A 12,661-nucleotide genomic window follows, 5' to 3' on the forward strand; every position below is an offset into this window, starting at 1 on the left:
AAGAAAGAACTTTGTGCCCCAGAGTCCTATTTACTGATGGATGAAAATATTTAATTGTCCAAAAATTCATACATAAATTAATCTTCTGAGTCCTGAAATATTAATGATTTATAAGACTAGCTGCCTGACAAACACATGAGGAAAAGCATTCAGAATTAATACATAAAATGAAAAATACATGCCAGATGTTTTAACTGCTACCTTCTCTCATTAGTAAAAGGTAATTACTTTTAATTCTTTAAGAAATCAGTTTAGGAAGCATATGAATATGAAAAACACCAAAATAAATGTAAATGGACACAAATGTCATTGAAATCTTGCTAGATTAACAGAAAAAATGGCATATAGCTGAAACTCTGGCTCTGCCTAGTGACAAGTCTTCTATTGAAGCTAATATGTAATTAATTAATACCATGTTTTTTTGTGGAAAAAGGGCCCTAAAAATCAGAAATAAACACCCCCAAAAATCTCTGGGTATCCTGTCCATAAGTTAAAATCACAGCCTAACATAAATTATCCATCTCAATCCATGCTGTAGTCAACAATCATAGAAAAAGAAAGAGGAACATAGGTTTGCTAAGGTGGTCATGGGGTTGCTAAATCTCATTTCTGTTGCATGTTATTCTTCATAAATGACTTATCGCAGACCCAGGAGTCGAAGCCAAGTTCCAAGCCCCAGTTCTCCTGCAGCCATACTATCCGGAACCTTACTCCCTTTCTTTCACTTATATTATGAAAGCTCATAATTGTCTTTGCAAACTTCAACTGTGGTTAATGTTCAGCAATCTAAGAAAAATTCTTGAGGTGCACTGGCTCTAAAACATAACAAATTATTTCTTATGATCAATATCTTGAATTCCATCCAGAAACGGATTAAAAATCACAGAAGGTCAAAAAGCGTTGGTCAAGTATCTACTCACCACACATATTAATGCTCTAACGGAATTATTTTGCAGTCTTCCAGCTTCTGAATGGGTCAGGGATGCACTTTCCTACAAATGACATCATGGTAAGCTCATCCTGAGAGCAAATGGACCTGGATAATCCTGCAGCAATAGGAAAACTTCACTCTCTTTCCCGAGGCTGCCCACGAATGAAGTGCTGCTTCCTGGCCCTTGCAGGAAACTCCACCGCCACGTGGACTGCCGATGCTCAGACCTTTTACAAACAGCACCTCACCTTCTTCCATTTTGAGGTACAGAGAGCATTTCCACCAAGAAAAATTTGACATCCTTTCCCAGGCTACCCCATTAATGCAGTGTCCTCTAGACTGTGGCACCAAGCCACTGTTTGCCCAGAGCTCAAGTCCATCAGGGTGCACCATTATTCTCAGCAGCGGGCAGCTGGAGCTGACAGGGTGCCCAGTGCTCTGGGTACCGGGTGCTTGGTACTTGGTCCCAGCACACCAACAGCCACAGCCCCCCCTTCGCCAGACCAGTCCCGCCAGAAAGCCAGTGCTGCTTCCCTGGCTGTAATGGCAGAGGAGACTGGTTCACAGTCAAATACGATGCGATATTCACTCAAATTCACAGTCAAGCACAGCATTTGGCTATTAGGCTATCTGCAGCTAATTAGGGTATGCCTATTCTGTAATTTTTGGTATATAGAATCCTGCTTACCACACCAGCAGCTCCCAAGCTTCCTCTAAAACAAACAAAAGAAACCCCCCAAAACCCCTAAACTCTCCAACATAAATTTGCTCCTGCTGTTAATTATCTTTATATTTTTCCCCCACTGTGCTGTCCACCTCAAGTCTCTTGCCTGAAGTACTGGCTCAAGATGACAAACTATAAAATGAATCAGCACATCTATATGTAGTCTGGGGTCTTTTCTACTGCTGCTGTGACACCAAGCTATACAAAGTATAATAACAACATTGTACGCCCATTGTATAGACTGCAAAAATTACATGTGAGCCAGAGAAAAGCTACAACAGTGCTGTATTCTTGCTGTGTTACATATATATGTATGTGCTGTATTATATTCCTGTGTTATGGCTGGCACCTTTTTAACAGGAATATGTATAGAAAACCGATTTAGGACAGCTTCATCTACTAAAGCATCGCTACTTCCAAGCAGTCTTGGGCAGCTGAATTATGGAATACACATACTTTTAAATTTCTCCTGACTGAAGAAAATTGGAAGACAGTAATGTAACATAACCTTGGCTAGAGCAGGACAAATTGGAGATTTGGTTCAAATAAAGCATAACTGCATTGTTATTTTACATCAAGTCTGGCTCTAGACACTACAAAATTAACTATCACCGTTACTAAGAAGAAGTCACAGCTGAGTGGGGAGCCCCACTCCAAGGCACTTTCTAGATCCTCTCAAATGCTATACCTAAAAGTCAAACGCAGTAAAGCTGGATAGGACGTGCTAGCTACTACTAGTTTCTTACCTGCCTGTCACCAGTAATAAAGACGTTTGCCTTTATTGCTGTGACAGTGAAAGGTGCTCTGCTGTTTTTGTGTTTTCCTCATTAATCTCTGGCCCTTGTTTCTGATCACTTGGCATCAGCTTCTGCTTCCAATGGGCTGCTCTGCCAGGATGGGCCCAGGAACTGGTCATTCAGGGAACAGTCGGCAGCTTCTTGTACAGGTCCCACACGTACAACAGCCTGATCGCACCTGCGCAGCTGTATGGCTGCAAGTCCAGCATTTCACGTAGTACTAGCCAGCACTTAAACTGCATTTACTGATATGTACGACTCAGACAATGAGATATACTGACCTTGAGAAACCCGCTATTAAAGATGAAGAAAAATGTTTCCATCAAAACATGTTTCAAAAGGAAACTTCTGATTTATTCAAACAGGGGATTTTCATGCAAAAAATGTCTGTATTTGCTTGATTTTTCTTGATAAAAATATTTTAAAAATAGAAGCATTTTCATTTTGGCATCTACATAAAAAAAAATCTAATTCAAAATATCCTGGTTCAAATCTCTTTAAATAATGAGAAATTTAGGATTAGTACAAAGGCAAAAAAGAAAGAAAATGAACTTGGTTAAAAGCAATACTTTATGAAATCATTTTCCAAAGTTTTTGGATTTCTGATTCACAAAAATTTTGGGGGAAAAATGTCAGCCTCTCAAAAAGTTCAGCTTTATCTATAGCCTGAAGCTATCACTCATCTAGCTCTGCAGAACTGGCTATTATTTAAAAATGCTTGATATAATTTCATTCAAAATATTCAAATTTGTACATGAAACATTTTAGTCCATATAAAAATTTATGTCTAGTCCCATTAGTAGCTTTGGCATGTTTTTAATTCCCTGGAGGTAAGTGTGCATAACATACGCGGCTCCACAGTAAGTATGAATTACCAACTGGTAGACATTTTTAGTAGAAAGCTCCTGATATGAATGTGTATGATGATGGAATGTCCTTTTGTTTTTAAAATAAATCTCCTCCTCTGATAGAATCATGGATTCACAGAATAATTTAGATGGGAAGCAAGCTCTGGAAGTTATCCAGGCAAGGTTACATTGGAAGCAGATCAGGTTTCTCAGGGCTTTGTCCTGTCAAGTTTTAAATACATCCAAATGACACAACTTGACCCTTCGACATACATCCCTATAGCCTGCAAAGGCCTCATTTGTTCAAGAGCTTTTCACAAAGATAGACACCTCCTCTACTTCCTGTCTTGTCTGTAGCCTAACTGCAGCAGCTCTAGCTATACAGTCTGGTCCTCTCTTCCTGATGCAGCAGAAAAACAGAAGAGATCTTATTATGCCTAAAATAAGCATCTCATACACATAAGGAGAAAACTTTGCTGCTGTTGTCAAATAGTCTCCCCTGATGCAACCTACAAGAATTATGTGAATAATATCACACTCTCCTCCTCACTGACACCTGCAGATTTATACCTTGCAATGTTTCCACCTTCTCCTAATCTATTTCACTATAAGTAAAAATAGAAACAGACCTTTAATTATTTAAATAATCATTAATTTTTGCCTTCGCTATATGCAGTCACAGAAAAGATTTAGATCTGCCCTTCAATAAATCAATGTGCCTCCACTTGGACAAGATCCTAGTACCAGCACAGCTGGGCACGTAACTTCACAGACTTAAACAGAATAATTCTTGCATATCATGGAAACATTAAGAATAAATTTGGTCTAGTATTTCAGAAGAGAAATTTTTAGTAGGACTTTCAGGTTTGAAGGTTGAGTCAGAACTTTTCTAAAATAGTATTGAAGTCTATGTCTTCAATATTATCTTAGATGCTGCTGAAATAATGTCTAAGTCAAGGAAAAATTCTCCTGTCTTGTCACTTTTTGATACTTTCTGGATATATTAATCTGGCTAATAGCATTGTGAAACGGCTTTTTTCTGAGCAGGAATAGACTATTTGTATGTATTCATGAATGGTTCCATTCCAAAGCTACCGAGTTTTTATATTTTCTCAGTTACCCCCATAGTTATGGTTTATAGGTCTATTTGGTGAAACTCATAAAATGATTCTTTTTGTGCATTGGCAGGTGCTGTAGTGGCAAAAAATATAAAAATTGCTATCCTCATTCATCTGGCATAAAAATGATATGTTCTGAACCACTTGATATCACATGAAATGTGGCTGTTACATCTTCACTGCTACCATAGCACTTAAAAATGCACCTGAGAGAGCATTGACAGGTCGCTGACCTGAGGAGTTAACACTCTAAACAGGATGAAACTATACAGTTAGAGGATTAGACGCGAGGGAGCAAGAGATACATGCCGGGAGAATAGAGATACAACAACGGGTGGGTGAAGGGAAAGAAAAATGAAGACCATTTAAAAACTGTTCAAAGAAAATGTGAAGATGAAGCTCAGTGCAGGGCATAGGTTTAGGAAGATGAGATGAAGAGAGCACTGGAGGGAGACACCACATGTGGAAGAACATTGTAATCAGGGGAACATATTCAAAAGAACAAGTGATGTGCCAGAAAGAATAGATAGAGAAAGATTTTATGTTTAGCAATCTGTAAATGGGATTTGATGAAGCACACATATGGAGATTTAAGTAGCTCATGAGAAGGCGTTACTGAAACTAAAGACTCTGTGCATGTGTGCGTGTTTAACAGAGAGAAATAATTATATTTTTGAGTGATGAGAATCCAAATAATGAAGATAGCGTGTGGAAGAGCAATCCAAGATTGCAAGTTTTTTCAAATTTTACTGAATAAAGAATAGAACGTTTCTGTCAACAGCTAAAAAAGGAGAAGAGAATTTGTTGATATATCATGCTTCATTATACACCATTAATATGAACTGTAAGGGAGCTCAGATTGCATTTTGTAGGAAAAAAGGGAAAACTAAACACATACAGATGATGTAAAGAAAAGGACGAAAGTCAAACAAGTTGTTACATACTTTCAAAATATGCTAGAAGAATTTCAGCTTGCCTGTTTTAATGCACATAATCACAGCTTGCCTGATATTCTTGGCAAATGTTGTTTCCTACTAGAAGTCTCAGACTGGATGAGAATCTTAAATGTAAATCTCACACTATCCCAAGTGTGCTGTGGGGGATTTTTCCTCTAACACATATCATTGCACGTCTGAAGTTGGAACTTTTTCCAAGGACTAGCTTTCAGTTGGTTTAATTACTCAGTCACGGACAGTATCACCCACAATGACCTCGCATGTCAAGAATTAACGCATTATACCACTTAAGGCCACTGGGACTTGTGTTAGTTTTCATCATTTCTTCTTAGCTGACAAAACAACGCTGTTCTCTGCTTAAAGTCATAACGGACAATTGAGTGGCTTTTGTTGGAAGATGGTCAGCAAAAAAGCTCTGCTGAGCTCCGAAGCCCTCTGCTCCAGCTGCTGCCCAGTGCCTGGGAAGTCAGGCACGTCCTAGAGGAACCCCACTGAGAGGGCAAGCAGGCGTCACGTTGCCACTTTCTCTAAAAACCTGGGAAGAAGGCATCGTTACAGGGATGACCAACTGCGAGAGTATTTTCTGCTCTATGGTGATAGATGGTTCGAGTTACACCAAACTTGCGGCGCATCTGGGATTTGATCTCTCAACCACATGACTGCTATTGTAGTTGTTATAGCAAACACTGCATGCTTGCACACAGCGATGAGAAGATGCAAGTGTAATGCTATTATCAACATCAAGAAAAACTGACAGCTGTGCTCATTCTTTTGCTTGGCAAGAATAAGATGAATGATGGATACATAGATCTTGAACTGTTGAAACCGCTACCCTCACATGTGCTCCTCTATCCCACAAGCATCCAATTTACATAGGCATTTGTAAGCTCTCTTCACAGTTCATATACTCTACAGTGTAGTTTGAATGATCTTTATCGAGTAACTTTACACTTATACCATTCATAAATAACATTACCCTCACAATCACAATGCTTTCAAGCATTAATCTTACAGGTATCTTAACAAGTTTATTGTCAACAAAATACGACTTTCCTAGCACAACTAAAGGCATTTCATCCTGAAACATTATTTCCTCAAATGACGCACTTTCCAAGCAAAAAGCAATGTACCATAAAGTTAACTATTATTCTTATTCCATTGAAAGAAAAAGCAGACTAGTATAAAGTATAAAGGTGCAGCACTACGTTCTTATGCCTATGGTACCATACTTATTTTTTTTACATCAATTCTTTTGTCTGTCAGAAATCAGCAAAACTTAATCAGGCCTCTCCATAGCCTAATTAATTCTTGTTAGTCTTCCATATCAACATTTACAAAAGGCCTTATATAAACATCAGATACTTTAGCCTAGCATACAGGTATATACAGATAAATATAGAGAAGTGATATACATAAATTAGGTCAAATTCTACTGCCCCCTCCTGTCACTAAATAGAAATTGAACCAAAATGCAAATTATTCATAGAGTAAGATACTACTGACCACCTCCCTTACAGGAACCTCTCAGTAAAAAAAAAATTTAGGTGCCCACAATATACTAAAAGTTTTTTCATTTGTCCATCAGGCCCTATTCACTATTGCCTTTTCATAGAGAGACCACTGTTAGATTTTCTTATTCCTTATTTGCCTTCATTTCTTAAACAATCTCTGTTCTCTTAAATCCTGCTTCTATTATTATTAAAGAAATGGCCATGAGGATGACTTTCAGAGTGCTGGTCAGATAATGCTTCTAAATTTTAAATTTGAACATTTAAAATAGCCCTGAAATTTAAAAAACCTGACATTTAATTTGTGGAGATGATTTTCAATATTTTTTTATTTTGATTATTCCAATTTATTAAAAAATGTATTTTTAACATAAAAATGTCTTAAATTTAAAAAAATTTTAAAAATGTATTTTTAACATAAAGCATCTACTCTCTATGAAAATTCCTAGGTAGTAAAAAAAAAATCTCAAGATCGAAGAAAAAAAATTTAATAGAAATTTTATAATCTTTTTCAGTCATTTATGCCTTTTTTTGTCATGAAAAAGCAGCAGCATTCAAGATATTCTGTCATCCATTAGGACTTGTGGAAAATGGTGGCGGTACTCGGAATCTACAATTCTTTTTCCAATACTGCCAGCTTTCTCCAAAAAACCCCACCAACATTAGTTCTCCACATGAAGTGCAGGAATGATAACGCTCCTGGCCTCTGGTTCTTACATCCCTCAGAAAATCTCTCTCCAGTCTGGCATCCTAAAACTTGGCCTGAGGCAATTTTTCCCTGTAATGCCTTAGGGTTAAATCATAATATGGATTTTATGAGTATTAATACTTGCACCTGTTTGAAGAATCCAGCACCCTAATCTAATTTCTTTCATGAACCTGCCATTTAGTTTTTAGCTATTTAACAATAAGCAACCACATAAGCTCACTCCTCAATTGTCCCTCACAAACAATGCAGAAAATTGCCTACCTTTGGATGAAAGTGCCATCCAGAGCACAAACTGTTATCATTATGGTTACTACTAATCAAGACGGATAAAATTAAATGTTATCCTTTAAATTCTAATGCCTCATCACATGCAAAAGAAGCTGGGCTGCACAGTCAGAAACTATTTTCATGGAGAATATCCAGAGCTTGACTCTGGGCCTGAAGGAAGGAGATGGTGATCAGTCCTAGAGAGGAGGGAACCACCAGGATACATCACTCTTTTCCCCCTGCTGCTGTCGGAAGTTGGATCGCACTTGTTGCTGTTTCAGGCAGCTTCCCTCCCTCTCATCCTGGCAACGGAAGCAGAAGTGGAATTATTGGCTCACGGAGAAACAGGGGCTATTGCTGCTGCAGGGCAAATAATCCGCAAAGCTCAGTGCCTTGCTTGCAGACACAGTAAAATCTGCAAGCACCACACCGCAGTTTCAGTGGACCATTTTATTGTTTAGTTCACATTAAGCTGAGTTCATGTCTGTTCCCACCGTGCGACCAAGATGATGAATTGGTGTGCACCTCTGACAGTTTTTGTCAAATGGAGGGGAAATGAGCTGAAATCCGCAGCTCAGAGCAATGCAAAAAGATCAATTTCCAGTGCATGTGTTATTCCGGCACTGCTTATCATGCATTACAAAAATTTGCAATAAAGCTCTTCAGTAGGTAAACTAAAAATTGGTACAGCATCTAATATATATCACAAAGTTTAGGTTCTTTTTTTCAAAATTATTTTTCTGTGAATGCAGCCAGTGATATTTCTCAGTTCATCGGATAAACTGAACATCTGCTCTTTCAAGTGTAAAGACGACTTCAGGGACTGAGGAATATTTTGCTGACAACATTTTTCTATAATACATCTTGCACATAGTGTTTAAATAACATTGAGACACGGCATACTGTGTAGATCACCACTTGATTTACACAGCATTGTATATTACACAGAGGTGTTAGATTTTAATGGGCTAACAAAATATAAATAGATGTAACATTTAAGATATAAATAGAATTTCTTTATATGACTGAACTGATATACTTTTGTGTATGTCTTGTTAGATGGAGGATTTTCTATTCAGTATAAATTAATGTTAGTTGAACATGCAGAGCCCAATCCTGCATCTACTAAAGTTAAAGTTCCTGCTGTCTTCAAAGAGACGAGGTTCAAATTCAGAACTTATGCAACCAGTTGCAGCACGTGAGCAAATATGAAAATATTATGATTGTTTGCTACTTCTGTCCCTTTTGCATTTTAGATGACTGAATTTATTTGTTCTTTCTCTTTCTATTTGATTATATGTAACCATTTGGGCCCCCCAAAATGATATGAAAGTTACCTCAAACTGTCTTTAGTTTGCTTCCACCAAAATCTGCATGGATCAAATTTTGTCCAAATCCCATGGAAGACATCAAAAGGCTCTGAAATCAGTTGGTACTTTCTTGTCAATAAGTGTTTAAGACAGCAGTAACCACTGTTATTACAAACTCCAAAAGTACCATAAAACTATATTGTAAATCAAATATTTAGTGTCCAATGTAAGATAATACAACTAAAATGTTTGTTATTATGTTACGATAAATAAGAAGCTTTGCTTACAATTCTGGGAACAGGACTGTATTCCAGTTTTATGCATGCAAATGAAGAAAAAAACTAGATGAATTAAGTAGGCAGTGGTACAATCAGATCTATTCCTAGTACACACACACACACAGGAGGAAAAAAAAGCACTGAATGCACACAGATTCCAGGCAAACAAAGGACTAGTTTTTGCAACTGATTTTGGTAGGATAAGGAGATACCTTCAGGAAACATGTGACTCATTCAACTTGCCCGCATTTTTAAAGTATAACTTAGTGCATAACTAGCGTATACCAGTGTCTAACCATGGATAATAATGCTCCTATTGATTAATTCCCAGTCATAAGTAATCGTAATATGCCACAAAAGCCTGGTGACAAATGTCACTACCCTCATCTTGTTGTTACCTGTGCAATCAGCAGTTTGGGAAGTCTGCAGCCCTCTCAGAGAACGACACCCTATGTGCACTGGCTGAGACAGAGAAAAGAAAATTCCCCAAGCAAGGACAGCCCCTGCACTTTCTCTTTTCTTCATAGAACCATAGCTAAAGCGCCTTCAGTTATTTCAAATATTCTTACTTTGCAAACCAAGACCAATGTATTCTTGCCAGACATTGCAGCCCAGTCTAAATGTCGCACACCAGTACAACTGCAAATGGTAGGTTACACTAGCAACTACACACAGAATACAGCAGCAGGAACCAAGACCTTGCTTTCTACAGCTAACCGTGCTGAGCTTCAACCCCAAAGCAAAGCCAAGCTCTGTGAGTAGAATACTATATCCATGACAACCTGCCCAGCTCTTGAATCCTCACACACCAAAAGGTGACTATTCTCTGCCTCTACGTTGTTATTTGCTCAAAGTTGGCAACAAGAAGAATGACCACGGGTTGCTAAACTAAACATTCAGCCACTCTCTCTAACCTCTATCACTAACATTCAACGAAAGTTCATCATGAACGTGGTTGGGGTTAATAGACTTTTTAAATAAAGAAAAGTCTACGCGACCGGTCAGACAGAATAGAAGAGAGAAAGGATCTGCAGAACTCTCTCCCTTTCACCGAGTCTTTCCAGGTAGGTCCTTCTTTCCGGAAAATGCAAATGCACTGTCTTTTTCACTGACTTGTAACAAGTTCCATACTGTCCTAGCTGGTCCGTAGGGAAGTCCGTTCCATCTCTGGAGAGGCTTTGACTGGTCCCAGATCCCTGCTGGCTCTCTCTTTCCAATTCACTGCTTTGAGTCTTTGCAACATTTTCTTCCTTGAAAAGGCTCTGCAGCTTATTAAAGGAGCATTTTCCCCTTTCTCCAGGGTATCTGACCTCATCCACTCTTTGTCAGGCAATATGAAAAGATTATTAAAAACAAAAAAAAAGAAAGTAAAAACCTCCCATTCCCATAAATAATGCCTGTCACAGAGGCCCACACCTTTTTTTCTTTCACGGACACACGTACTGCAGAGTGCTGTTCTAGGGCTTCTTTTATTATTATTTTTCTTACTGAGAAGACAGAATTACTTCCTAGATTCTTTGATTTATGTTTTTTGAAAGTGGATATTCTTCTCTCTTGCTATACTTTTCTTCAAAAATTATCTACCGATCCTTTACAGAACGCAATGATTATGATAAGTTCCATCTTTATGCCCGTATGTCTCATTTTAGCAGTAGATCTGAGGTAATTATTGTCTAAGTTCATAATAACCTGAAAGGACCTTTTCTGTTTCAGGCAACCGAACAAATGTTATTTTATTTCGTCATTTTGTCTGTCAGCTCCTATGGCAATTTTATCCAAAGCTTTTTTCTCTCTCCTCTGCTATAACTAGAGTACACTGAATGTGACTTTGATGACAAGGATATTTTCACCAATATTTCCTGTGAGAAAGCTTGATGCACATAATAGAATTGCTTTTTAAATTACTATTGCAGGACTTAATAGTTTAAATTGTATAGGGCTAAAGCACCATTTTCATTTCCATCTTTCAACTGCTTTTTAAAGCAACAAAAAAACCTCCCTGTCTAGATTGTACTACAGGACAGTGTAAGCTCTACTTCTGCAGAATATGTAAATATATAGCTTGGATGCAATCCAGCAAATGAAGCGTACTGTAGTGTTAAAGCTTACTGAAGTCATTGGATAGACTCTCCTGACTTAAGTGGGCTCCGGAGCAGGATGTGAATGTTTCAGTTTTCAGCAGAACAAGAATAATTTCCACTCTGCTTTCCTGACTCCATTGCCTTCTTGGGTTGTGTCTCCCTCCCTGAAATGACATCTGTGATTAAAATAATTAGATACACACAACATTTTTTCTACCTTACCACTTACACTGCTGTTTCTGAAGGTGAATTATAGTCTATTTCTACAATGGGCAGAGGGAGAAGAGTTTAGGACCAAAAGCAAGATTCTTCCAGAGGATTAGTTAATACTTTGATGGGATATTAGACAAGATATGGTTTAGGTGAGGGGATCCTGGATGATACTGCAAGTGTCCTAGGTCTGTAAGTATCTTCAATGGCACCAAGAGGAAAGTAGGAAGGTCAGGGCAGAGACAGAGAGAATAACTTGGGGCTCACACTGCTCCTGCTTGTTTGTGCAATGGACATGTTTATGTAAGAACCTGCAGCTGATCAAGTATACCTCCACTTATAAATTTTTGCAACTATGAATAGCCCAAGATCTCAACTATGAATAGCTCCAAGATTCTCCCCAACACACACATACACACACGTCTCCTGTTATGGTGCCTATTTATTTGTAGCTTGGCTTTCTTTTATGAGAGTCACTGGAAATGTGTCTTACTGAAAACAACAAAGCACTTATTCTTTTATCCATACTCTCTCTGTCATTTTCCATTAGAGAATCCCTTCATTTCAGGATAAAAGGGAACCGCTTGGAACAGTCGAGTTTAGTTTCCAGCATTTTTGTTTTGCTTTTGTTGGTCGCCTGCCTCATCCTAGGCACTGAACACCCTCACCCTTTTTAAGTCTGCGTGCAAGTTTGATGGCCTTCTGCTTTCATAACAACACTGCTGTGTCACAAATACGTAGGACTTTGACACACAACAAGTAAGAGTCAATAAAGGACTCAAAAGCAGCTGCAATTTACTGAAAACCCTTTACATTTTTAGCCCTGTAGGCAGTCCTTTGTGGAAGGGCAGCTGCCACAGTCCAGACAAATGACTTCTTGATCATCAATCTGCATCAATGTCTCTGGGCTACTGAAACATTTTC

The sequence above is a fragment of the Dromaius novaehollandiae genome, chromosome 9 (genome assembly GCF_036370855.1).
Source record: "Dromaius novaehollandiae isolate bDroNov1 chromosome 9, bDroNov1.hap1, whole genome shotgun sequence".
Taxonomy (NCBI): Eukaryota; Metazoa; Chordata; class Aves; order Casuariiformes; family Dromaiidae; genus Dromaius; species Dromaius novaehollandiae.